At 42.6% G+C, this 24,708-nt stretch overlaps 1 long non-coding RNA gene across 8 annotated transcripts in view; it reads left to right on the top strand.

Moving 5' to 3' along the window:
* The first annotated feature begins 2,345 nt into the window (after positions 1-2,345).
* Positions 2,346-24,708, top strand: part of LOC115294641 — a 60,879-nt gene continuing 38,516 nt past the window's right edge. For 3 of the 8 annotated variants that reach the window (XR_003910029.1, XR_003910027.1, XR_003910030.1), the window contains exons 1-2: positions 2,348-2,611; positions 6,700-6,824. This is a non-coding gene — a long non-coding RNA (uncharacterized LOC115294641). Of the gene's footprint in view, positions 2,612-4,659; positions 4,797-6,699; positions 6,825-24,708 lie in introns of those variants that run through there. The other 5 variants (XR_003910026.1, XR_003910024.1, XR_003910031.1 and 2 more) reach the window with 5 other exon arrangements.

Consider the following 24,708-nt stretch of genomic DNA (forward strand, 5'->3'; position numbering starts at 1 on the left):
GGGGGCCCTAATTTTACAAGTAGATGGGGATTTCTTTTCCCTTTCTCAACTCGCTCTAGGAGAACATCATGCACCAGATCCGGAGGGTTCATCTGCTTTTAAACTGGAAGCTTCTTCTTTAATGGCTTTGTGACTCATGGGGCCTGGGTGGTGGTTGCTTTTTCTGTGTATAGAACTATAATCCTTCTCAATTATCAAAGACATAAATTACTATTATTTCCTTACCAGATCGAACATCTCCCTTAAATATGTGAAAGAAAAATTGTTGGTTGTCTGGTGAATTTTTCCTCTTGGAAAAACTGCCTATTCTTAATCTACAAGTTCAATGAAAGTTCAAAAGTTTATCAGTGCAAACTCTGTATTCTAATAATTCATCACCCAGCTTCTACATCCACATTAAGAGACTCTCTAGGTTGAGATATTTTGTCTTCTCTCCCATGTAAAAGTAATCAAATAGCACATTTCCCAGGCATATCGTGAAAACCTATTGATCATAATCAGAGCACAGATGGTTTGAGAGAGCTTGGCTGACATGCAGACCCTCGTGTCAATCACAGGAACAAATTGATTTTGACTACCCAGCCACGATTCTCCTACCCCAGCAGAATTCCATTCAGGGCTGCTGTTTGGAGAATTTTGAGCAGACAGCATTTCTGAAGGAGTGTCATAGTCTAATGTTATTATAGAGGTAAACTTGATTACTGAGAAAATGGTGATTTTAATGTACTTCATACTTACCTTTACCACAGAAAGGTCAATACCTTTCTCCAGTGTTGAAAGAACTCTTATCAATTTAAACTTTATCCTGGATTATGTCTGCTAATTAGGGAAAAGGAAAATCCTGATTTGCATTTTTCTATGACAGTATGAAGTACCATTACTACTTTTCTACAACTGGGATTTGTTTTCTTACTCACTTTTTAAATTAATAATTTCTATTGATGAAATTAAAGAGGCTATGCTTATGCCATCAATCTTTCCCTTATGACTTGGTGTAGGTATGTATGCTGGAGAATAATCTGGGAGGAGAGGGCTGATACTCCCAATACTGTTATAAGCATTAACATCCTCTGAGAGAGCCAAGGAAGGTAGGCCCTCCTTCAGTTCTATCCATTACTATCCATTACTTGCTGCTTCATGTATCAAGACTTCCAGGGCAAGTTCAGTATGAAATGGGTCTGTCTCCATCAGGGAAGGGTTTGGGATATGCATGAATGACTTGAGGACCAAGCTCTTCTGTCCTTATCCCAGTTCCCAGCTCTGGGCTGGCATCTTTTTCACATGATCCTCCTAACTAGTTACTTAGCCTTACTACACTTTTTCTCTTGACTTGCCCCCCACCTGTGCTCTCCCTGATTGTGGGGGCAGACTTCATAGGTGACTGTGCTTGTATGTTACTTTCTTATTAAACATCTAAACTCTTCTCTAGCCATACTTGATTGTACTAATATCTATTTGACTCAAGGGGAACTAGTCCATAGTCTAGTCTAATCTAACCAGCGACCCCTCCAGAATTCAATTTAAGAGATGAGATAATCTATAATCAGATAATGTTGGTTGGTTGGAATCAAAGGCCATGCAGGCCTGGAGCAGCCATTTTTGGCCCTATGTACTCTGTTGAGTTGGCAGGGAAAGTTAGACTGTGAAGACAAGCAAGAGATCAAAGCTGGCACAGAGGTGAGAGGCTTCAGACCTCCATCAGGGACAGGGAAGGTAATCCTGGCTCTCATGTTTGCAGTGACTGACCTATCAAACTTCTCGGAGCCCATCATCCCTATCTCTTGTCCTGAGATGCTCTTATGTTTGCCTGATGTTCTTAATAGTCCTTAAACTGGCTTGAATGAGTTTATTTTTCACAACCAAATATGTCCTGACCAGAAAATATCCTATTGGAGAGATTCAGATAGGGAATTTCAATTTCCTTCACTCATCTAATCCCAATGCCTGGGAACTATAGAAAATCATGGTGTTCTCTTTTGTTCAACTGAATGTCATTCCACAGGAGAGGATATTCCAAGAGAAAAGGTGGTATTATTTGAATGTTCAAATCTCTTACCTACAAAGTGCTCTATATTCATTCTCTGCCTCTTGCTCTGACAATTACTCCTACTCTCTGGCACTGACCATTTACTTAAACCATTCTGCTTTGTTCATTACTTTCTGTGGTAGATTTAAGTTGGGTACAAATTCATTGTGATTCTCCCAAGGAAAGATGAAGTCTAATCCCATTCCCTTAAATATTAACTGCTTTTGTGACCTGCTTGATCAATAGAATGTGGTAGAAGTGATGTCTGGATATTCCAAGGTTAGGCCATAAGAAGCCTTGGAACTTAGAGCTGTACCCTTAGGAATACTCTCTTGGAACACTGAGCTGCTGTTGTAAGAAATCCTATTACCCTAAGGATGCCATGCTGTGAGGAGCCCAAGGTGAGGTGAGAGAGATGGTAGAGAGAGGCAGGCCAAGGACTCCAAGTGCCAAACCTATGAGTGAAGAAGCCATCTTGAAGACAGACCACCTAGCCCCAGCAGACTCCATGCAGATCGGAGATAAACCAGGCAGCTGAGCTCCTCATGAATTATTGAGACACACATATTGTAAGCAAGATAAAAGGTTTGTTTTAGACTACTGAATTTTGGGATAGTTTGTTGCACAGCAACGGATAAACAGAATATTCTGCGTCATCTCAGGGCTACTTCAGCCTCCTCACCTTCCCTTGCACGATTCCCTAGCCCAAGGACACCCTTTGCCATCCCCTCCACCTCTATGTCTTTTTAGTTATCAGGAAAAGTGTCTCCCTCTCTGAGAGAGTATGTTTAGCCAAGGCCACTCTTGGAATTTTTTGCTTATGCAGTCCTATATGCCTCTTTGGTATGATTTCACTGTCATGTCCTAACTTCCCAAGGGTAAAGTCTATTCCTTTTTTTTTTTTTTTTTTTTGGTCCTGCCCCTTGATAGAGTCCTGGGCAAAAGCGATTCAGCGTATGTTGAGGATCCTAAATGTTCTTATCTTGAGACTAAATAGTCCTACCCACTTAAACCAAGTTTATATTGGTACAGGTCTGTCTTCAATTTCACATTTCTGATTAACCATTTCGATTTAGAGGTGCTTCCTATTTTTTATTCTCAAATTATGTGTAGAATTTAATCTTTTGGGGGTGGTTGGGAGAAAACTGCAAGGGGCACAGAGGGAAGTCCCGTTTAGCATAAATAACGGGCAGAATCAAGTGACACACTCTGTGTTTGTTTGCTTGTCAACAATGCCTGGATCATTTATGGGAGGTCAGGGTCAAACTCTGTTTATAGTTCTGTTCTAGCCAGGGTGAGTGAGTGGTTTCTAACCACATCACCTCTTTCTAAAACCTGTTTTGTTTGGACTCCTCCCAGGCCACCACAATGAACTTTCCCATGTTCCCAGGGCTTTTTTTTTTTTTTTTAATTTCCATGTACCTTTTGGTTTCCCCTTCACATGCAACATTCTTTTCTGCAGTGTTCAGAAAACTCATTAGCGTCCAACATCCTCAATTAGGCAGAGTAAACATGCATTACTCCGAATTGGCCCCCTACTACAGGAGAGATGGGTAGAATTCAAGCAAAACGTTGGCCTAGTACCCAAGGATTTGACCACAACGTTTACTTCTCTTCGATCAAATTCAGGTCACATCTTCCTGTAGTTTTCTATATAAGTAATTAAGCTCTTATCTTCAATTTTCAAAGGATCACTGTTTCCTTTGCTACATGTATCCATTTCCTCTTTAATTCATGCTGTGCACTTATCTATTATTGTATGCATACCATTCATTTGTGGCATTATCTGCTGTTAGATTTTCCCATTTTTCTTAATCTGACTATCACAGAATCAGCAACATGATAGCAGGCAAACCAAATTGAGAGGCAGAGATCTTTTTTAATGCTGGAAAAGAAAAAGAAAGGGCACATTTTAAATGTTCTGCTCCTTAAAGAATTCTATTTAAAAAAAACTGTGAAGTTATTGCACTTCTCCCTGGAAATTGCGACTGTATAAATTCTAACTTTTCCCCAGTGTTCAGGCACATGGGATCCAGGGAAACATTAGCCACATTCTATTCGTGTTCATAGGTCGTGACTAAGATAAATAGATTTTCAAGAAGCACCGATGTGGGTGTACTTCAAGTGGGAGGAATTTCATGTTCCAGTCCCCCTGCTGAACACCTAGAATATTAGAGACTTGGGAAGTTTGTGCTTGACTCCCTTTCAGAGAGAACGTGACTGAGGTCACAGTGATAAATCTCTGACAGGACTGTGCGAGGGAACAGGCATCAGAACAGAGGGGAGCAAAACAAGCTGAAGTGAAAAGTTCAAGTGCATGACGGCATTCTTACAAGCAAGGCGGCTGAGGGTTATTAAAGAGGGGCTCTTACAGAGGAGGTGGCTGATCATCCGCATTTCAGACAGGAACGCACTTGTGCTTTCTCTTCTCTCTGTTGTCAGTTATAATCCTGCACATACGTGCACATGCACACACACACACACACACACACACACACACACACACACTCCTTATTTATACTTAATATTCAATCTGCTGAAAGTATTTACTCTTCTTCATCAGAATTCTGAATTGTGACATATATCTTCAGTTTCTTAGCAACAAACTGTCTTGTCACCCTTTTGAAATCCTGGTCAGCTGAGAGGAAGGGGCTGCTGAATTGTGATGGAGAAAACCCTTATTTTAATCACAAATGTGTATAAGAACTGGAAAGACAATATGAAAAGGCAGGTCAAGGAAGCTGCGTTTGAACAAGTGTTTTTGATTAAGGTTTGTGTCAGCCCAAAAGTCCCCTTTAAGTTCCTTTTTATTGAATAATTTCCCTTTGATCCTTGGGTAACTAAAAGAAAACCCAGCGCTTGACGTTGACGTGGGACCAGAGCCCTGTTGTAGGATTGCTTTGCCCGACTGCTGTCAGGGCTCCACCAGACAGGAGCCTCCGCCGGCAGTGTGAGCCCATCCGTTTCTACACCAGGCATTCCCCACCCCGCCGCCCCCTCCCGGCTTCTCCTTTCCCCTCTGTCCTGGGGGCGGGTGGGCAGGACACTGGGCTGCAGCCATCATTCTCTGTGTGCGCTTATTTTCTTTCCTTGCCTTTGACTTCAAAGAGGCTTGTCAGTAGGCACTGATGATGATATAAGAAGATGTTGATTAGCTCAAGAAATGGACCCTGGCAAAAGGGCAGAGGGACCAGACATTGGGAATGTTTATAATTCAATCTCATCCTCTTCCCTTGTTCCATCTGTTAGGAATGATGTAAAACTAATTTTTAGATGCAAACAAATTATTGAATGACACTAAAATTGGAGCAAATGGGAGCAGAATTAGAAGGGAAAAATGAAGAATTCTTGACAGAAAGAGGGAGAGAGAGAGACCCAAGAAAGCAAAGAGTATTTAAACAACTCTGAGCACGTTTTAAAAAACCGTATCTCTGCAATTTACCCGAATTCCCAGTTTCCATATTTAAATGTCTGATCAGTCATTCAGTTCCAATACAGACATGATGTTTGAAGGCCACTTTGTGATGGTTTTGCCCTGGTTCAGATTATTTGCAATCCAGAGGGAAAATGTGCATTCCGTGCGAAAGCAAATAGAAAACATATCTGAGCACAAATCAAAAGAATGATTACCACACTCTATGCTCTGTACCCATTACTGGGTCCCCAAGGCTCTCGTTCTGTTTGTCTTGGCACTTTTTCTTTAGCTGCCTTTGGTTGGACGGAGTGGGAATAACAGCCTCCACCACCGCCCACAAAACCCTGAGCAGAGAATGCGGGCAGTGGAAATGGACAGCCTGGAAAGATGTGACATCTTTCAGGGGCTTGTGCTCCACACTTCGCTGTGGGGGAGCTGCCTGGGGAGAACTCCCAGGGCTCCCATGGAGGTCTTTGCTGACTGTGTGTCAGGAAGCGCCTGACCATTGGCAGAAGGGGCAGCCCTGCTCTCGTTTTTTGATCTCTAGCGAGCACTTGTTCAGCGGATAATGAAAAATGACATTTGCACAAAGTGGAGAGAAAAAGCATTGTTTCTATAACACATTATGCTTTGCGCTGCTCAGGAGACAACATTTCATATCCTATAAAAAGAATTATCTATATAACTTACTGTGTGTGGCAGAAAAGTTGCAGTGTGTCTTTGAAAGAGCTATCTTCACATGACAAGAAACACTTTGTCTCTCCCACTCCCCCCGCCCCAACAGAATAGCCTGTGTTTATAAGCAAATCCACTCAACCCCTTAATGATGACCTAGAGTAAACATCTGACATACACTAGCTTTCAAGATCTCCTGTGTTTAGGCATGAATTGTTCGTTTCTTTGCCTTTTGTATTCAGTCTGAAGGAAAGACAAATGATACAAGGGATGATTTACATTATCAATGGAGGCAGAGGTTGTGCCTGTGTTTATCTGATCCTCTATTACCGTATAACAGCCCGTGAGATAACCAGCCTGGTGCACAATGACCATTTAGTTTGAGCCACCCACGCACCTACCTCATTTCCAGGTTAACTTTCATTTTAAAATATATTAAAAAGACAGGTCCTGGAATTGCTAGGCTCCTTTGGTTCAGGCAGGCCTGTAGGAAAAAGATGGGTCTCTCATTTAGTGTCAGGCTTCCTCTCCATCAAGCCTGCCAGAGTATTGCAACTGGGACTTTTCTCTCTAATTGCACTAGGAGGATTGGTACTCAACTTTGTAAGGATGATGTGGGTGCCCTTATCAGCAGAGCACTGGAGATTTGAAACAAATCACCTAAACATGAGAAAGGACCACAAGGAGAGTGCATGAGCTTGGGAAGAGGTAAGCTGGCTTTTCTTTTGAGTAAGTTTGTAAGAAAAACCAAGTCATCTTATGAACCATCAGTCAGACCAGGAAGAGAACTTCATGAAATCAACCATAGGCCACCAGGACAACCTGAACATGATGTTTGAAGACGGCCCAAGACTTATAAATCACTAAGGATCCCCTGTGGAATGAAATACTAATCCTCATGTAGTAGGACTGGAAGAAACGAGTCTTAACTGCCTCGGATGCATTTGGTCCCGGATTCATTCAAGTTGCCTTAACCTCAGCTGTGGATGATCCCTGTGGAACCCAGAGAGATGCATGGTGATCAAGGCAATAGTGCTATAAGAGAAGCCAGTGGAGATGGAGCAGTTGTCGGGGTAGAAGATATGATGGCCCCATATATAAAGTCCTGAGCTCTCTCTGAATGAGCTCAAAGAATGTGAGAAAAGTTTCAGTCTGGGTCTGATGGAAGAAACACTCTACCTGGTTGTTCTGACCAACCACAACCATAAAACCCGCACAGAATAGGTCAAGACTCTGAAAAGTAAATAGTAGCAAGTAAATTGGGGAAGAAGACCAGAAATTGGAGTACCATGGAAATGGTGGTGAGTTTACCATTTTTTCCCTCTGATTGCCCCCATCCTAAACTCAGTGTGGTCGGAAAACCAGAAGTGGCCTTAGGGAACTGGCTGGGAGAGTTCCAAGAATGCTCATGGACTGGGGAGAGGGACCTCTAATTCTCAGAAAGAGTGCCAAAAGCCATCATTTCTTTTTTCTTTTCTCTGTTCCCTCACACCCCAGTCCCCAAGCAATCCCTTAATGGCAGCAATGGGAGCAAAGGAAGCAATAAAGAGCAGAAATCAATGAAATTGAAAACAGAAAAACAATGGAGAACATTTTAAAAAGCCAAAAGTTGGTTCTTTGCAAATATCATTAAAATTGATAGGTTTCTAGCAAGATGAAATGAGAGAGAGAGAAAGAGGGGAGGGAAAGAGAAGACACAAATTGCTAGTATTAAGAATGAAAGAAGGTATCCTATAAATCCTACAGACAATAAAAACAGATCATGAGGGAATACTACAAAAAACTCTATGTACATAAATTCAACAACTTTGAAGAACTGTATCACTTTCCTTGAAAAGCCCAAACGACCCAAACTCATCAAGATAAAATAGATAACCTAAGTAGTTGTATAATGATTAAAGACACTGGATTTTGTGGTTTAAAATCTTCTGAAGAAGAAATATCCAAGCTCAGATGGTTTCACTAGCTATTTCTCTCAAACATTTAAAGAAATTAGACCAATTCTGTAGTCTCTTTGAGAAAATGAAAGAGGATGGAATCCTTTCCAACTCAACTTAGGGGCCAACATTAACCTGATACCAAACAGATCCTATTGTTTCATTGACTTCTGTTTTTATTTTTATTACTCTTTTTTTTTTCTGCTCACTTCAGGTTTATTTTTGTCCCTTTTTTCTAATTCCTTAAGATGGAAGCTCAGGTTATTGATTTGAATACTTTCTTCTTTTCTAGAATTATTCTAAGCATTTAATAATGCCATAAATTTTCCTCTAAACACTGCTTTAATCCACATCTCACAAAGAGGCTACATAAAAAGAAAGCTGCAGATCAATACTCCTCATGAAGAGAGACAAAAACTCTTCCAACAAAGTCTTAGCAAGTCAAATCCAACAACATATAACAAGAATATTTTACCACAATCAAGTGCAATTCACCATATTAACAGTCTAAAGTTAAACACATTCTTACCACATCCAGCAATCCCACCCTTGGGTATTTACCCTACAAAGATATGTTATGTTCCCACACATACCTATTTGTGAATGTTTGTAGCATCACTCTTCATGCCTGGAAATAATCCAGATGTCCTTTAACAGGTGAATGGGTAAACAAACTGGGTTGTGTCCATACAATGAAATAGTTACTCAGCAATAAAAAGCAACATTTGAAAGGCATTCTGAGTGGAAGAATCAATTCTCAAAAGATTATATACTATATGATTCAATTTATGTGACACTTTCAGAGGGACAAAAGTATAGTAATGGAGAATAGAACTAATGGATATGATGAGGGAGTTGTTGGGGGCAACAGAGTTAGAATTATTCTGAGTTCTCATGGTACTGTTGATTATATGTATCTATACAAGGGCTAAACTTCATAGAGACACACACACACAGTCATTTTTACTGTATAATGATTAAAAAACATAATGTAGGGAACAAAACTCTGAGGTGGTCCACCACAGATCTTTCCCAACCCCTTCCTTTCCTTTCTCCCTGTTCCCAGTCTCATTGTGCCTGTCTGTCCTCCTCCATATCTCTGCCATCACCAGTCTGTGGCCCCTTGTCCAGGCCTCCCCCTGCCTGAGGCTGTAGCTTACATATATGCTCTTATTCAAGGGCAAAACCCACCGGGTTTGGGTTTGCTTCATTCAATAAACCAAGAGAAAACAAAAGCAAGAGCTGTCTTGATTTTTTCTTTTACCTCCACCTCTGTGTCTAAGGCATTAGTTAGTGCTACTTTCAAACTCGATCCAAAACCTAATCACTGATGCCATTGCTGTCCTAGGCCGAAGCTACTGCAGCTACCTCTGATTCCATGTTCTCACTTCTACTTCATCCTTGCTATCATCTGTTCTCAATGTGGCAATCAGAGTAATCTTACTACAACAAATATCATGTCATTTCTCTACTTGAAATCCTCAAAGTCTTTCCAGTGCATTTAGAACATACCTTACTCTGGCCACCAAAGGCCTCCAGAACTGGCCCTTGCCTGCTTCCCCAGCCTAGTCTCCTTCCATCCTTCCTCCCATACCAAGCCACAGCCACTGTGACCTTCTTGCTCTTTCCAGAATATGTCAAGCTTATTCCCACTTCGATGCTATTTTCTCTGCCTGAAACTGGTTTCTTTCAGAAATCTCTATGGTTGTTAACTTCACATACTTCAAGACTCAGCCCAAAAGTCACTTCCTCAGAGAGAACTTCTCTGACCAATTGTTTTAAATAGCTTCCCCAGCCTTCCGGTCTCTCTCTATCCCCTTAACCTGACTTATTTTTTTCTCAACACTTAACCACCCTCTGCAAGGTTTTATTATAGATGCAGACTTTTCATTGCAACACTGAATCCAAACTCTTTCCCATGGCCTATAAGACTGTGACCTGGTTCCTGCCTCCCTGTCTGACACCATAACCCTCAAGTCCCTAGGAACAATCTCCCCGTGCTGCCCCACTCACTACTTGCTCCCTTCCAGTTATAGTGCCTTTCCTCTCCCTGAACATACTAAGCGTGCTTCTTCCTCAGGATCCTTATACTTGCTATTCCAGTTCCCTGGAATGCTGTTCCCCATATAACTTTCTAGAGTTCCGCCTGTTGAAATGTGACTTCATCAGAAACCTTCTTTGGGCATTGTATGTAAAGTAGAAAACCTTTGGCATTTGGTATCTCCCTTATCTGATTTAATTTTCATGGCAATTATAACTACCTGGTTTGTGTATGTATATATTTCTTTTTTGTATTTCCTGTCTCTCATCACTAGGCTGATCAAAAAGGGACTTTGTTTTGTGTATTGTTGTATTTTTGAGTCTCAAGTTTGCTTGTGCCAATGCCAGTTTGAGGATGCTGGGTGCAGGGAAGCCTTGGGAATATCAGGAGCCGCAGGGTGGCTCCTGGCAGGTTGGCTGTTGTTCCTTGTCTGTCTCTCTCTCCTGGGTGTAAGCTCTATGTGGACATTGGCCCGGGGCAATGCCCAGTGCATTTTGGGTGCCTGGGAATAGCTAGCTGTAGGATAAATAATGATACAGGCCTTTGGTTACTTAAAAAGGATTTTCCAGTTTCTCAGAGGAGAAATCCGTATTCTAAAACCCAAATGCAGAGTAATGGTGTAAATTGAGGGTAGGAGAGTGTCTAATTTAGAGGCTCTTTCTGCCATCTTTGGACTTGCCCTTGACTGATAAACACATTTCTGTACTTTCCTCAGCCACACTTTCTCCTGAGCTCCTTCCCATTTGTCCTTAGGCACACAGCAATCTTTTCAGTTCCTCTTCTGTATGTATTCCTTCCCTGCCCAGGACCTCTGCCCATGCTGCTTCACTGTGCCCAAACCACTCTTCCAGTGCTCCACCTTTCCCAGAGCTGCCTCCTCCAACCCCCTTCTGCCCATCTGAGCTGCAGCCTCACCTTCCCTCACACTCACAGCAGGTCTGGCCCCAGCCTGTGTTTTCCTGCACAGCACTAGTCACACTTGTGACCTGACATATGTCTGTACGATTATGCATTGAGGGCTTCCATGAAGGCAGAATAGTGCCTGCCTTTGCCCCATCACAGTATCTGTGGGAAACTGAAATAGAACTGACTTTTAATAAAGATTTTTTGGGGCACCTGGGTGGCTCAGTTGGTTGAGCAACTGTCTTTGGCTCAGGTCACAATCTCATGGTTTATGAGTTCGAGCCCCACGTCGGGCTCTGTGCTGACAGCTTGGAGCCTGGCCCCCGGAGCCTGCTTTGGATTCTGTGTCTCCCTCTCTCTGTCCCTCTTTCTGTCTCAAAAATAAACATTAAAAAGAGCATTAAAAATTGTTGAATGAAAATCATTAATTAATGAAACAGAAGCTACTAACATTCCTGTAGAGCCCCAACTTCAGGTCAAGGCAGTGAAGGAAATTGTTAAAAGGCAAAGTAACTCACTAAGTTCTTGTCAGAATAAGAAAGATGCAATAGTGTAGATGGGATGGAATGTAGGGCAGCTGAGCTTCTCAGGGTAGAGAGGAGAGGGATGAACTTTGGGACTATTGAGAGCTGCCCCTCCGACCGGAGCAGACTTCCTCATGGTTTGACAGCATAACAGGACCAAATCTTCGTATGGCTGGTGCTCAGACTTTTTTTTTTTTTACAACATTATGTGGAAATTTCTTTTTGATTCTCTACTAAAACTCAAAGGATAGGAATAAGAACGGATCATTGAAATCAGTTCACAGTGACCTTCAAGTAGGCAGCTGTGTCCCACTGTGACCTACTTGGGCTTGTGTATGGAGTTGGTGAGAAGACGTTTCCAGAGGCCAAGACACCTCTCCTTGTCAGGGTTGGTATGGAGTTGACTCAGCCCTCAGGTAGGGGATGAGGGGGTCCTCTTTTGGTGACCTTTAATGGAAACGCTCAGAGCATGTGCCGTGCTCTCGATTCAGCCTTGTCCCTTACCTAACCTTTGCTGGAAAGACTATATCACTGTTTGCCAATACTGCAGCTCACTGGAATTGCATGAGGAAGTTTAAATGTTCTTAGGTCTAGGTCCTGCCTGTGGCTAATTAAATTAGAATATCTGGGGTAGGGTCCAGGTATCTGTAGTTTTTAGATACTCCCTGGATAATTCTGGAGTGGGGCCAGGGTTCATAACCACTGTGAGACCTGTAGCACAGTTGGCTGGCTTCCTGCTTTCTTTCCTTTCCTGTGGTTCATTCTGCCTCTCAGCAGATGGACTAAATGATAATGGTGTGCACGGTAGCAGACTTCTGTGGTGGCCACCAAAGATCTGGCCTCCTGGTTGTCCTGCCCCTGTATAACCCCTGCCCCTTGACTGTGGGCTGGACTTGAACTTTGATCTACTTAACCATGCAGAGGAACATAGCCAACACAGAAGGGTGGGGAAGGTGAAATGAAGAACACTGCATTCAGGGGGTCCATCTGTGGTAATCAGTGACCTCTGCCACCTCAGGGCTGCCTTCTCTCTCTCCCTCTGTCTCTAGCCTGAACCCAGTGGGGATAGGGGCTCTCTGCCCTGCGGTGCTCTGTGCATCCTCGTTAGAACGTTTCTTCAAGGCTTCTGGTTCTGCCCTCCTCTTCTTCCTTTTCATTTTCTCCTTATTTCGGCTCTCTGCTCTGAACTGGAAGCTGGCATCACAGCCCTTCTCTCTCAGCTAGTGAAGAATCCTCCCAGAGTGGAGCCAGTCAAAACAACACTCTGCATAGTGCAGCCATAAGAAGCTACTTATCTAGATCATTATTACACTCATTAGTATGGTGTGAGCTCAAGCACCAGGGCCAAGGTCTCGTGGATGCCCTGGTGCTGGCTGTGGGGTGCTCTGGCAGAGCCAGCTGTGTGGTCTCTGAGAGCAGAGGTCAAACCAAGGCTTTCCGACCACTGGGGATCTTGGCATTTTTTTAGGGAAATTTGGATTGGCCTGCCAGTTGGTTCCTGCTCCCTTAAAATTTCCCCACGTGTCACAGGAGCTGCTGTGGGGACTCTGTTCCATGTCCCCAGTTCCCCCCACCTCAGAGGTGCCAGCAGCCTTTTTGTTGGTTTGGCTCTCCACTTAGATCATTGAAGCGATTTCAGGTCCAACTGGGCAACACTCAGCATTTCATTTATGTCTTGGCAAGGTTACCATGTTATTACTTAACTGTGCCGCTGCTACTCAATAAGTGGGAACTGATTGAAATAACCACAGGAGTTGCTGGATTCCCCTAATTTTAGCACAGAGTTAAAGCTCACTCCCACAGTTGGAAGTTAAAATAGGCTCCCAGCCCACAGAAATGCCCACCCACCACACTTAATTGTCACACCACTGATGCCTGTCATGGAAGGAGATGTGGAAGGCTGCAGAACATTCTTAGAAGCAAGGTTCTTGTTCTCGGCAGACGCCTGAGGTCATTTTGGCCAGGCCCAATTTCTTTCAGACCCCATGCCTGTGAAAATTTGCATGACTGCTTTAAGTACTCCTGTTTTCTTCCCTGATTTGTTTAACAGGCGGTCAAAGTACAGAGCATGCAATAGAGCAAGGGGGAGAGAACAGAAACTTCTCTTTGGGGGTGCCTCTGTAAATGACTCATTCCTGGACTCCAGATGTGTGGAGATCTCTGACCCTGAGCAATCAAGGCAATTTGGAAAGCAGAACAATGATATTTAATCCAAGCCAGTGTGCTTTCTCTTGGTGTCACAGCAATCAACCACAACCCAGATGCCACAATTTGAAGAGAAATTTGGAGTAAATGGCTCCTTGTGTAACTCCTTGCAACCCTATCCATTTTTTTTTTGTTTTCTTACTATTCAAAACTGTATTTTACTAGAATTTTGAAGAAATTCTCTGACAAGTTATTTCTTATGGTGTGCCCACTGCTCAATATTTCTCATCACTGTGCAATTTTGTTATCTTGCTCCTATTTCAAGTCATAATCTGCCCTTAACATTTTGAAGTTTTTTTTTGAGAGAGAGAGAGAGAGAGAGAGAGTGAGTGAGCAGGGAAGGGCAGATAAAGAGGAGAGAGAGAATCCCAAGCAGCCTCCATCTGCACCTGCAACAGCAGCGAGACTCGAACCATGAATCGTGAGATCATGACCTGATCCGAAACCAAGAGTTAGATGCTTAACTGACTAAGCCATCCAGGCACCCCCTACCCTTAACATTTTAGCACAGCATAGCTGATCAGATTGTTAAGGGCAAAGCAAAAGAATAGAATGAAAAGACTTTTAGAGAAAGAAAAAGGCTTCCTTCATGACATATATACTAAGAGGACTGTGGGCAGCTCCCAGAGTTCTGTCAAGTCTTCTTGGCCAACCTTGATCACTCACTTCTACCCTTTGCATTGCCATGGCCACTGTCTCCTCCTTAGCTCCATGGCCCCTCATCTGTACTGCATAGGAGCCTCTTGACCCCCATTTTGGTCATTAGTGTCATATGAATAGTCCTTAAATATATCTGTCCCCATGCCTTTCTCCTGTAGGATAAAGTCCAAGTCTCTTGGGCTTTCATTGAACTAACTGGTTCCTAAAGACATGCTGCCTTTAGGGGTGGTTGCCCCTTGATGAAAACTTTTTCTAATCAGACTCACCCCTTCCTTAGTGCACCTGCTCACACTTACCTTTTCACCTCTGTCAAACTTGTGCTCCACAAATGCCATGTCTTTCTTTCTCCTGCCCACATTGCTCATTCCCACCTGACCTTCCTACCTGCCCAACACCCAGCTTGCCTCTGCTCTTCTAGGAGCCTTTCCTAATGGTTCCCAGCATAGAGTGGTCTTCCCATTTTTGGATTTCCCCAAATACTTTTTGTGCACTTACCGTGCTAGAATCCTAGAGTGTCCTAACCTTTGTAACTATTCAGTAATTGATTATTATTTCAGAATCAATATGTTGGGCACTCAAAATGGGTAGGAGGATATGGATCCAAGAAAAGCAAGGGAGACACAACAAAGGAATGGACAGTTTTATCTCCAACATGATGCTTTCAGTGTTAGCTAAGTGATCTCTAAAATCTTTCAAAATTTTCACTTTGGGAAGTGTTGTGTGACAGAGGTCTGCTGCTGTGGTGTTGGGGCCACATACACATGGCACCAACCCTTGCTTTTCAGGAACTGATCATGGTAAGAAAGAGACTTGGGCTGGTTCATTTTTTTTCTAAAGCTGCAAGGAAATCAAGTCCATGACCATACTTATTCACACATTTAGTGAATCAGGCCAAGATCAGAACTAAATGATGAAAATGAAAATTAATCAGGGACTCCCATGGGTCTCACATATGGCAATTTTGAATGTTTCTTTTTTTTACTATCATAATTGTTTTATTACTTATTTTCTTTGGTTGAATACACAACCACAAAAAACCAAACCATGAGGCACTAGTGGTGATGGAAATGAATAAACCCATAGAAACAGTGGAATGTCTACAGAGATAAGATTAGGAAGGAAGGAAACAGGCAATTTCAGCATCTCTGGAAGATGTGCACACCTTTCTTTGCCAAGATCCCTAGATCAGGTTGTGGGACCAGGTGGCAGGTGCTTCCTTGACTCACACAGAAACAAGCCATGAGCCTCTTGTGCTGTTGAGGTGAGTTATATCTGGCACATAAACACCATATCCTGCTCCTCCTTTCTGTTCTTCCCAGAAGAGATAAAAATGAACAAGTAGTTGAGAAAACAGAGAGAAGGCTTTGTGTCCCTTCTTAATTCATGGGGATTTAAAATAAAAAAAGTTCATGGCATTATAAAATAGGGTTGTGTTCCCTTTATTGAATTTTTGTGGAAAATGAAACCACAATAGAAAACAGGCAATCATATAGAATATCATGCCTGAGAACATCATTTACCTTGGTAAAACATAACCATTTCATGCACTGAACACTTTTCTTTTCATACTAGTTAACAAGTAGCATTAAGCATGACTCAAGTCAGATTTTGAAAACTTGTCTGGTGCCTTTCATTAAGAATTGAAAGCTGTGTAGGTCTCTTGCTCCAGGAAATTATGTTTGACACTTTAATAGTATTGCCTCAGCAAGAACAGAGAACATCCACGAACTTGGATTAGTAGAAGGTAAATCAAGAATTCATACAAAGTGGAATGCCTTCTTCTGAGTGATGGGGTGGGTTTCATGTGAGATGTCAATGTAGCTTCTCCACCTGACATAAAAGTTTCAATTTAAAAAACCAAACTACTGCTCATTTTTTAAAAATCATGCAGTGCTTTTTGGAAGAGACTCTCAAGGAAGGACTGGAAAGCAGTTCTTGTGACTAATCAGCTCTAGGGCTTGGGGTAGCCAACACTGGCAGTGAGGGACCTCAGAGCCCCAGGGACCTCTCAGATGATTCAGACTCCTTTAATTGTCTGGCAGTGTCCTCTGCAAGGGGCACAGTGAGTTAACATGCACCAGAACAGATCGAAGGTACTGCTAGCTGGTAGTTTACTCTTGTACTGGAAGGCTGCTTGTTCTTGCACATGATTCTTTGTTGTGCTAAGGAGACATAAATGTATAAAAGCCTAAAAGTAAGGCTTTAATTCTTTATGTCTGGCAAAACTGTCAGGACAATGCGCCTGGAGGATAGTCTCCATCATGCTTACCTTGCAGGGCTGTTGTGAAAGAATTAGCTCATACTATAATAGTCACCCCATACACATTACAGTGTATCAAGAACTTATACATTTTCTCAGTTGAACCTCACAACATCAGTGGGAGGCAGGGAACGCAGATATTATTATCTCTTGAGAGGGGGTGACCTCACTGCTATAGCATATGTGGGGCTTTTGCTCTAGGAAGACTGTTTATTGGTTGTATTTTCAAGTATTTTATAATGTATAAGGATGTTTATTGCAGCAGTGTTTATAATCAGGAAAAATTGGACCCTACCTGAATGTTTGTTAGTAAAGGGCTAATTAAACTATAGTAGTGGCCTATGCAGAATATGATACAGCTTTTAGGGACTTTGCATTAGAGGTTTTAAAAGTAAATTCATTAATGTTGAAGTATATTTATTGATGAAGAAAATTATTCATCATATATTTAAGCCAGTAACCAATGCAAGATGATCCTTTTGTGAATAGGAGAAATGCACATGGTAAAACAGTGTTTATCATTGGGGGCTGAGAATACATGTGGCATTTGTTTTGTTTCTTATGCTCGTTTATCATTTCTAAATTTTAATGTTAATCAACATTAACAATGTACTAGTCAACATTTACAATCAGATTAACTTTTAGAATAATCATTAATGGAACAGGTACAGCCTTGCCTCTGGGCTTCGTGGGTAAAATGATCCCTTGACTGGTATGTTTATCAGCCATAGTCCTAGCAGGGACCTTAGTTCAACCAGACAGGGAAATGCAGAGCATTAATTAAGGCACAGTTTACAGTCGTGTGAAATGGGTAAGGGGAGCAAACCGAGGTGGGAGCATCTAGACAGCAGGAGCAGTGAGAAGCCACAAGCGCTTCAGAGCAAAAGGACAAAAGGAGGAAATGGTCACCAGAGCCCAGGGGCTGGTGCTGTGGAGGAGGGATACCATCAGTGGAAGCTGGAGTGGAGAAGGGCCACATTCTTGTCAGACACCAGTGAAGCAGGGAGGAAATACTCTGATCCCTTTCCTTCTGCCTTCTTCTTTCCTGCTGGTGACTCCTGTTGCTGACCATGCCCAACAGCAAGCCCATTGGTAAGGGAATCAAGAACAGTTGGTAGTGCTTAGCCTGCTAGTGCACAGAACAGAGCAGAGAAGGCAGGAAATAGGTCTGACTGTAAGGGACACACAGCAAACACAGGGAGCAGAACCCTGATGGCAGTCCCCTGGAGAAAAGGGTATCTCCTAGTCAGGATCATTATGAGGGATAAATGAATAACTGAGTAAAGGGTTCTGAGCTGGGACTTGGCACACAGTAAGCAGTGAGTGTTAGTTGCTATTGTCCTCGGCTCCCACATAAGGAAACTAAGGGACAGAGATGTTCAAGTAGTTGCTTCAAGTCACAGAGCTGATAAACAGCAGAGTTGGGACTCTGACCAAGAAGTGGAGTTCCAGTATTATACAAAAGGGACACTCTTTCCCGCCCTGCTACTTTAAAGCAGAGGGAGTAGAATCATTTCCTTGGGTTTGAAGTAAACCACACTCTCTGCCTGCCTGAGATGCAAAACAAGTCCCTCACATTTTGGGACACTCTTCCCATTGTGCAGGTGCCATTCTGCAGAAATCTCATTCAGCCTTCAAATCTCACTTCCTCCTGGGTCACTTTCTGCAGGTGTGTAGACCCCAAGCTTTATGCAACCAGCAGAGAGGGGCAAGTGAGTGGCTGCGTCTCAGTTTCCTATTCCTTGAGATAAGACAGAATAGAAAGCAGGGTTATGAGAATTTAGGGGCCCAGATCCACTAGGTGGGTCCTAAGTTCTCAAAATGTGCACCCTGGAAAGCCATGGCAAATGTGTGTTCCAATTCAGCTGCCTGCTCTGGGATGAAGGAGGGGATATGGGCAGATTCCCTCGTTACATGGAAGACATCAAGTGCATTGCCATTATCAGTTGATGCACGCAACTGAGAAGAGTAGGGACCAGCCCCTGGGGAGAGGTAATGGAGAAAAGCAAGGACCAAATGTTGAGGTAAATGAAAGAGCTCAGTCTGGAATTTGCCAGTTCTTTAAACCCGGGCCACAGCACCATCCTTCCTGCTCTTTAGTTCGTTTCTTGAAACCCGGTTACAGTGTCTCTTTCTTGGCTTCTTCTTAGAGGATTTATAACTAGATTTTTCATTAATTTCATCTTTCATTTACAGTGAAATATGATCAGTTATCACCTACAACAGAACACTCTCAAAGCTGTGCCACCACCGAGTCCAAAGGCCCCAATGTATTGTCCCTGGCTTGTTGGAAACACAACAGTCAAATGGCCATTCAACCAATCTCTTTTATCCTGTTTTTGGCCTGGTGTTCAATATACATTGGAATAATAAGAATGCACTACATGTCCACAGTTCTCCAGATGTGTAGTAACCAGAGTCACAAGAGATCGTTTAGTGTTCATAAAACCTAGAAACTCCTTCAAAACACCACACACATGTGAAAAATGTATAATTTAAGTTTGTACTGTGTTGACTGGTGCTTCGTTATCTTCCTTTATTCCTCCTCATCAAGCTGCTTTCAGGAAAGGGGTCATTTAGTCAATGACAGCAGTTCTTTACTAGAACCTGAGCTGGTTCACAGACACTGCCAAGCCATGCCTTGGTTCCTGACACCTGGCCTGGGAGAGTAGCAGGCCATGCAGAAGTGGTTCTGGTCTTGGTTTTCTCATCTATCCATAACAGGAACTGGCCTAGCTTTAGATAGTTTGCTTTCAGCTTCAAAAACATGTTTTTATCACTACTTCTGGACTATTGAGCTGTGTTCTGAGATTTTAATTAATCAAGAAAAATAATTCTCTTGGCTTTGAACCAAATGTGAGGCTATCAAGAGCTAAATAGCACAAGTGGGAATGGGGTGGATGATGCACTTTGCTGGCCTATGGGATGATCATCTGGTATATAGGAAATGCGCCCCCCTTGGGTAGAAGTACCTCTCAGGTACATGACTTAATGAGCCACCAGTTCCTTTTGGGAATTAGGAGCAGGCAAACCTTCCTTTGAGCAGATGCACTTTGTGCCAGGACTCTGCTTAGCGAGTGAAGACCCACCCAGTCCCCAGACAAGCTCTTTTGTGCAGGCCATCACCTGCATAGCCTACCCAAAAGCCAGTGTGATGGGCATTGCATCCACAAATAGACTCTACAAGAACCTACACAGGAACCTAATGTTTTGTGTTCTCCAATTTTTTTTCTTGGCTTAAATCAAGCAAGCAAACAAACAAACAAACAAAAAAACCCCCACCTTGGTGCCCATGGAAGTAGAGATTGCTTGAATTACAGCAGTAGACACCTCACTTCACAGAAATAATCATGCTTTGTGAAGAGCATCTTAGCCTAGGTTCTCTCAGATAGCGAAGCCTTAGAATGGAGCATGATGGAGGTGGTTTATTCGAGAAACGCAGGCACCAGGGATGAAGGAGTAAGAGACGTCAAACGAGATGGAGGTAAATGAATCCCAGGTGCTTTATTGAGCTGGTTCCTAGTGTGGTCAAATGGGCTCATTTTCCTTGGGCCTTTGAGGAGCATGCTCTTAAGGAGAGGAAGTGAGGGTGGATAATTTCCTGGCTCCTGGGGCCAAATGGTCAAGGGTTGCCTCTCAGGTGATATCTCCTCAAACATCTAGGTGTGGATACACATCAGAATGGTTACGTCGGTGGAGGTGTTGGCAGAGATGCTGGTTTAGGGAAGGCAAACCCATATCCATTTCCAGTAAGAATGAGTCACTGCTCCCTCCAGGATAGAAATTGTCTGATGGGAAAAACCCACCTTCAAGTGACTGCTGGTTTCCTTAAGGAATGTGCGTCATATGGAGAGTTCCTTTTCAGTCTTTCTGTGACTAGTACAGCAGTTTCAGTGATTCAGTACAGTTGCTAGACTGGTCTTAGTGAGATGGCATGCATATTACTGGGACCATGCAGACTCTCTATCTCTGCCCCATGTCCCCTCTGTCATGCAAGTCCTGGAGGAGCTAGGGAGAGAGGCTGGCTGGCCTCCTTAAGACATCCTGTCCACCTATGGTTTGGTGCCACACTTGTAGGGAAGGTGCTCTAGTGCATCTGGATTTGAGATAAAGATCCAAGTGCTGTGTGCCCAGTAGCGTTAAGTCCATCTATCTGATTTTCTCCATGCTTTATCTTCTTGTCTCCAAACTTCAAGTCTTTGAGGTTTCTGACCCAACCAGAAAGCTATTCACCACTGCCCATGGGTCCAGATATACATGTAACTCAGACTGCCTCTCCCCACCCATAAAGTGAAAGGAGCAAGTGAATTATTCGTAGCTCTGCTCATTGGGAGGAGTGACCTTCACTGTTCTTCAGGGCCACCCTGAACAGGGCTATAGTCTGGTGGTGGTCCAATTATTGCTAGCACTAACTTGTCAAGACAATCCATCTATGAACCAGGTCCAAATTCTTTCTCATTTGTTAGTTTTAGGGAATTATAAGGCCTTGGATATGAAATGAGCAATAGAGGTAGATAACACAGGAATATGAGGCAGATGGAACTTTCTTGTGTCCTCCAGATCCCTTCTGACTCAATCTCAAATGAACCATTTCCATTGCGTGATGTATTACTGCTGTACCTGTCCAACTTTGTCTAATACTACCCAGCCCATAATGGGCTTGATGTCCCGTAGTCAGAAGATCCATCTCTATCAGGGCCTAGGAGATGCTTTTCGAATGGTTTTTAGTTTTATGCTGCAGGGAGAAATTCTAGCTCTAGAACTCTCAGATCTGTGCCACAACTCTTTTCATTGGGCATGATGAAGGCTACACTCATACAACATCTTTATTCACAGTAAATGGTACCAATAGATCTACTGGTTGTATGGTCTGTGTGGCAGGGCCACTTTATCATTAAAGATCTGCTGTAGATTTTTCTCTGACACTCAAAACTGGCAGCTTTCCATATCACCCAATAAATGAATCAGAGCAGTATTCCCAAGAGCAGTATATGCTGCCTCTAATTTCTAAAGATGTTTAGTGTTTTTTATAAATTTTTTAATGCTTTTTATTTTTTTTTTTCGAGAGACAGTGTGAGCAGGGGAGGGTCAGAGAAAGAGGGAGATACAGAATCTGAAACAGGCTCCAGGCTCTGAGCTAGCTGTCAGCACAGAGCCCGACACGGGGCTTGAACTCACGAACCGTGAGATCTGACTTGAGCCAAAGCTGGACGCTTAACCAACTGAGCCACCCAGGTGCCCAGTGCTTTTTAAACACCTCAGGATTTTTTGACACTCCTGCTATCAAGATCCATGTCCCTTCTTCTGTAATGTGGGTAGCATTTTTACTGTTTCAACTAACAGAGTATGGCAGAAGATATTCACTGTGACTTCTGAGGCTGGGTCATAAAAGGCTATGTAGCTTCTCCCTTGTTCATTGGGACACTTGCTCTTCCAACTACCCTGAAGCTGCCCTTCTGTGAGAAAATCCAACCCACATGGTGAGGCCATGTGTTGGTGGTCTAGTTGACAGTCGTTATGGAGCTTAGCCTTCAACTCTCCCAGCCCAGGCACTAGAAATATAGGTGAAGATGACCTTATAAGATTCTAGTCCAGTTTGAGTCCTCCCCACCCATGTGAGTTCCCCCACCTAAAGCTCCAGCCAGCCTTTCTCAACTGAGGTTCCTCATCTGAGTTAGAGAAGACAGAAAGTGGTTTTAGTGGCTATTTTTTGCCATTCTCCTGAGTACAGTACAGAACTAGTTCCATTCTAAATGCACAGGAGAGAAATTAGTTCATGACATACTAATGGATACCTTAGGGCAAAGGGCTTAATTCTACCATGGAACTCCAGTTTAGAAAATCTGGCAGAAATCTAGAAGTTGAAACAAGACATTCCTGGAGTGTCCTCTCCAAATTCCTGACCCTCAGAATCCATGAACATAATAACATAGTTGTTATTTTACATCATTAGGTTTTGTTGTGGTTTGTCATGAGCCAATAGAAAACTGATAAGGTACAAAATCTAACATCCTGTCCTTTACCTCAAAGATGGAAGATGATGTAGCAGCATACCTCACATCATTGGACTCCTAAAAATGTCACTGATGGGGCAGGCTGGGGAATCTTTATGGAGTTTAATTTCCTGACACACAACTTGCTATTTCTATTTACTAGGTTAAATTTGCATGATGCCATCAGTATAGCATTCCACATATTAAGGCAATTAAGATCCCTGCAGACTACTTTGTCATTGCACAAGAGGCTTTACATAGCCTTAAGCAAGACTATGAATGTGTACTGATGTCCTTCCCACTTAAATTGAGACCTGCTTTTGATCCTGGTTATTGATGATGGGTTGAAAAGAATATGTTCACCAGATCAATAGCAACATATGGAATGCCAGAGGCTGTGTTGATCTGTTTTAGTAAAGATATCATCTACATCTTAGCAATAGCGATTGGGGCTACCACTTGGTTAAGTTTATAGTAGTTCACTACCATCATGTCATTCATCAGTCATCACTCTCTGTTTATGTTTTCAAGGGCCATACAGGTGCATTGTACATGAATATGATGGAGAATATCATTCTCATGTGCTTTGTCTTGATGGTGGCATTAATTCTCTTTCAGGATGCATTGTTGGCTTGGGCTTTCTCTCTTGGCTTGTGGGGTTGGGGATGGATAGTTTCAGAGGCTTCCACTTGGCCCTTCTTACCTCATAGCTCTTACTTTGTAGGTCAGGAAACCAATGGGAGGATACTGCTAGCTACTTTGTTTAGCTGTCAGAATCATGCACTTGGGGAATGGGGAAATAACTACAAGGTGTGTGTGTGTGTGTGTGTGTGTGTGTGTACCTATTGGATCTCCTTTGAGGTGTGCTTGTGACAGCTAACAATTTTCTTTTTGCAGTTGTACAAGTCAGCCACTACCTTAGCTGTGCTCATCACTGAGAACACACTGGCTTTTAAGCCAGTGCCACAGATGTCTGAGAGCCAAAGCATCTTCCAGCCTTTGTGCCCATATAGTAATCACATACACCTTCCACTGCTACTTAAGAATTTCCATCTGACCTCTGACATTCCAGAATTCTATCATCCTTATTGATGTTAAGGAGCTTAGATTATGACACCATTTCCTCCTATGAGGCCCAGTGTGCAGGGGACAGCCACCATTGGAGTTACTAGGGCTTTTTATGTCACTGCATTTCTTATTGCTTTAACCAAACTTATGTACCTTGGGACTTTCTGGGGAATATAGACAGATGGAGACTTGTCTGATTCACTAATAAATCCATTTTAACATTTCTATTCCCCCTTGACTCTTCATCAATAGTCTGCCAAATTTATTCTAGCAACTCTATCTTTTTTACTAGAATCCATTGTTGTATCCAAGCTTCAAAGAGTCATGCCAGCAGTGTGTTATGACTGTATCCTGATGTTTTTGCCATGATGTAAAATCCTGAATCAAGGAAGAATGCTCCCATGTCAATGAATTCTTACCATTCATTTTTATCTTTAGGTCTCCATTATCCATTCCTCTCAAGATTCACTTCCAGGGGTCTTTTCCTGGTTTCTACCATTGCAAGGTCTTGCAACTTTTTTGTGTGTAGAATGAGCAAGCATTGTGTTTCCTGAATCAGGCTGTGCTTAGACCTGACTCATCACTGGTAGTGAGAGGAGGTCAAGGTCAGACCTTGAGGAGGACAAGGATTGTCTTATGAAGCACCTGCTTCAGATATGGCCTTGGCAGCATTTCCACATAAGGGGAACCTCTTTTACTCTAGGAGGGGGATATCATTTTCCTTTGAGTCCAGAGTAAATGACAAGATCTATTTTTGCCCATTTTTTATGTGTTCCCTATTTCTTCTATTTCTGCCTTCTTTTAGGCTATTTCTTATGATAGTATTTGATCTTCTTCATTGTCATCTTAGTTAAAACTCTTTGTTTTGTTATATTGAACTTCACACATAGCTTAAGATTTTTATAATAGAATTCATCGATTTCTCCTCTGTAAGGCTTCATGCTCTTTTTTTGTCATACATTCCCATATATATATATATATATATATATATATATATATAT

The sequence above is a fragment of the Suricata suricatta genome, chromosome 6, assembly GCF_006229205.1.
Source record: "Suricata suricatta isolate VVHF042 chromosome 6, meerkat_22Aug2017_6uvM2_HiC, whole genome shotgun sequence".
Lineage (NCBI taxonomy): Eukaryota > Metazoa > Chordata > Mammalia > Carnivora > Herpestidae > Suricata > Suricata suricatta.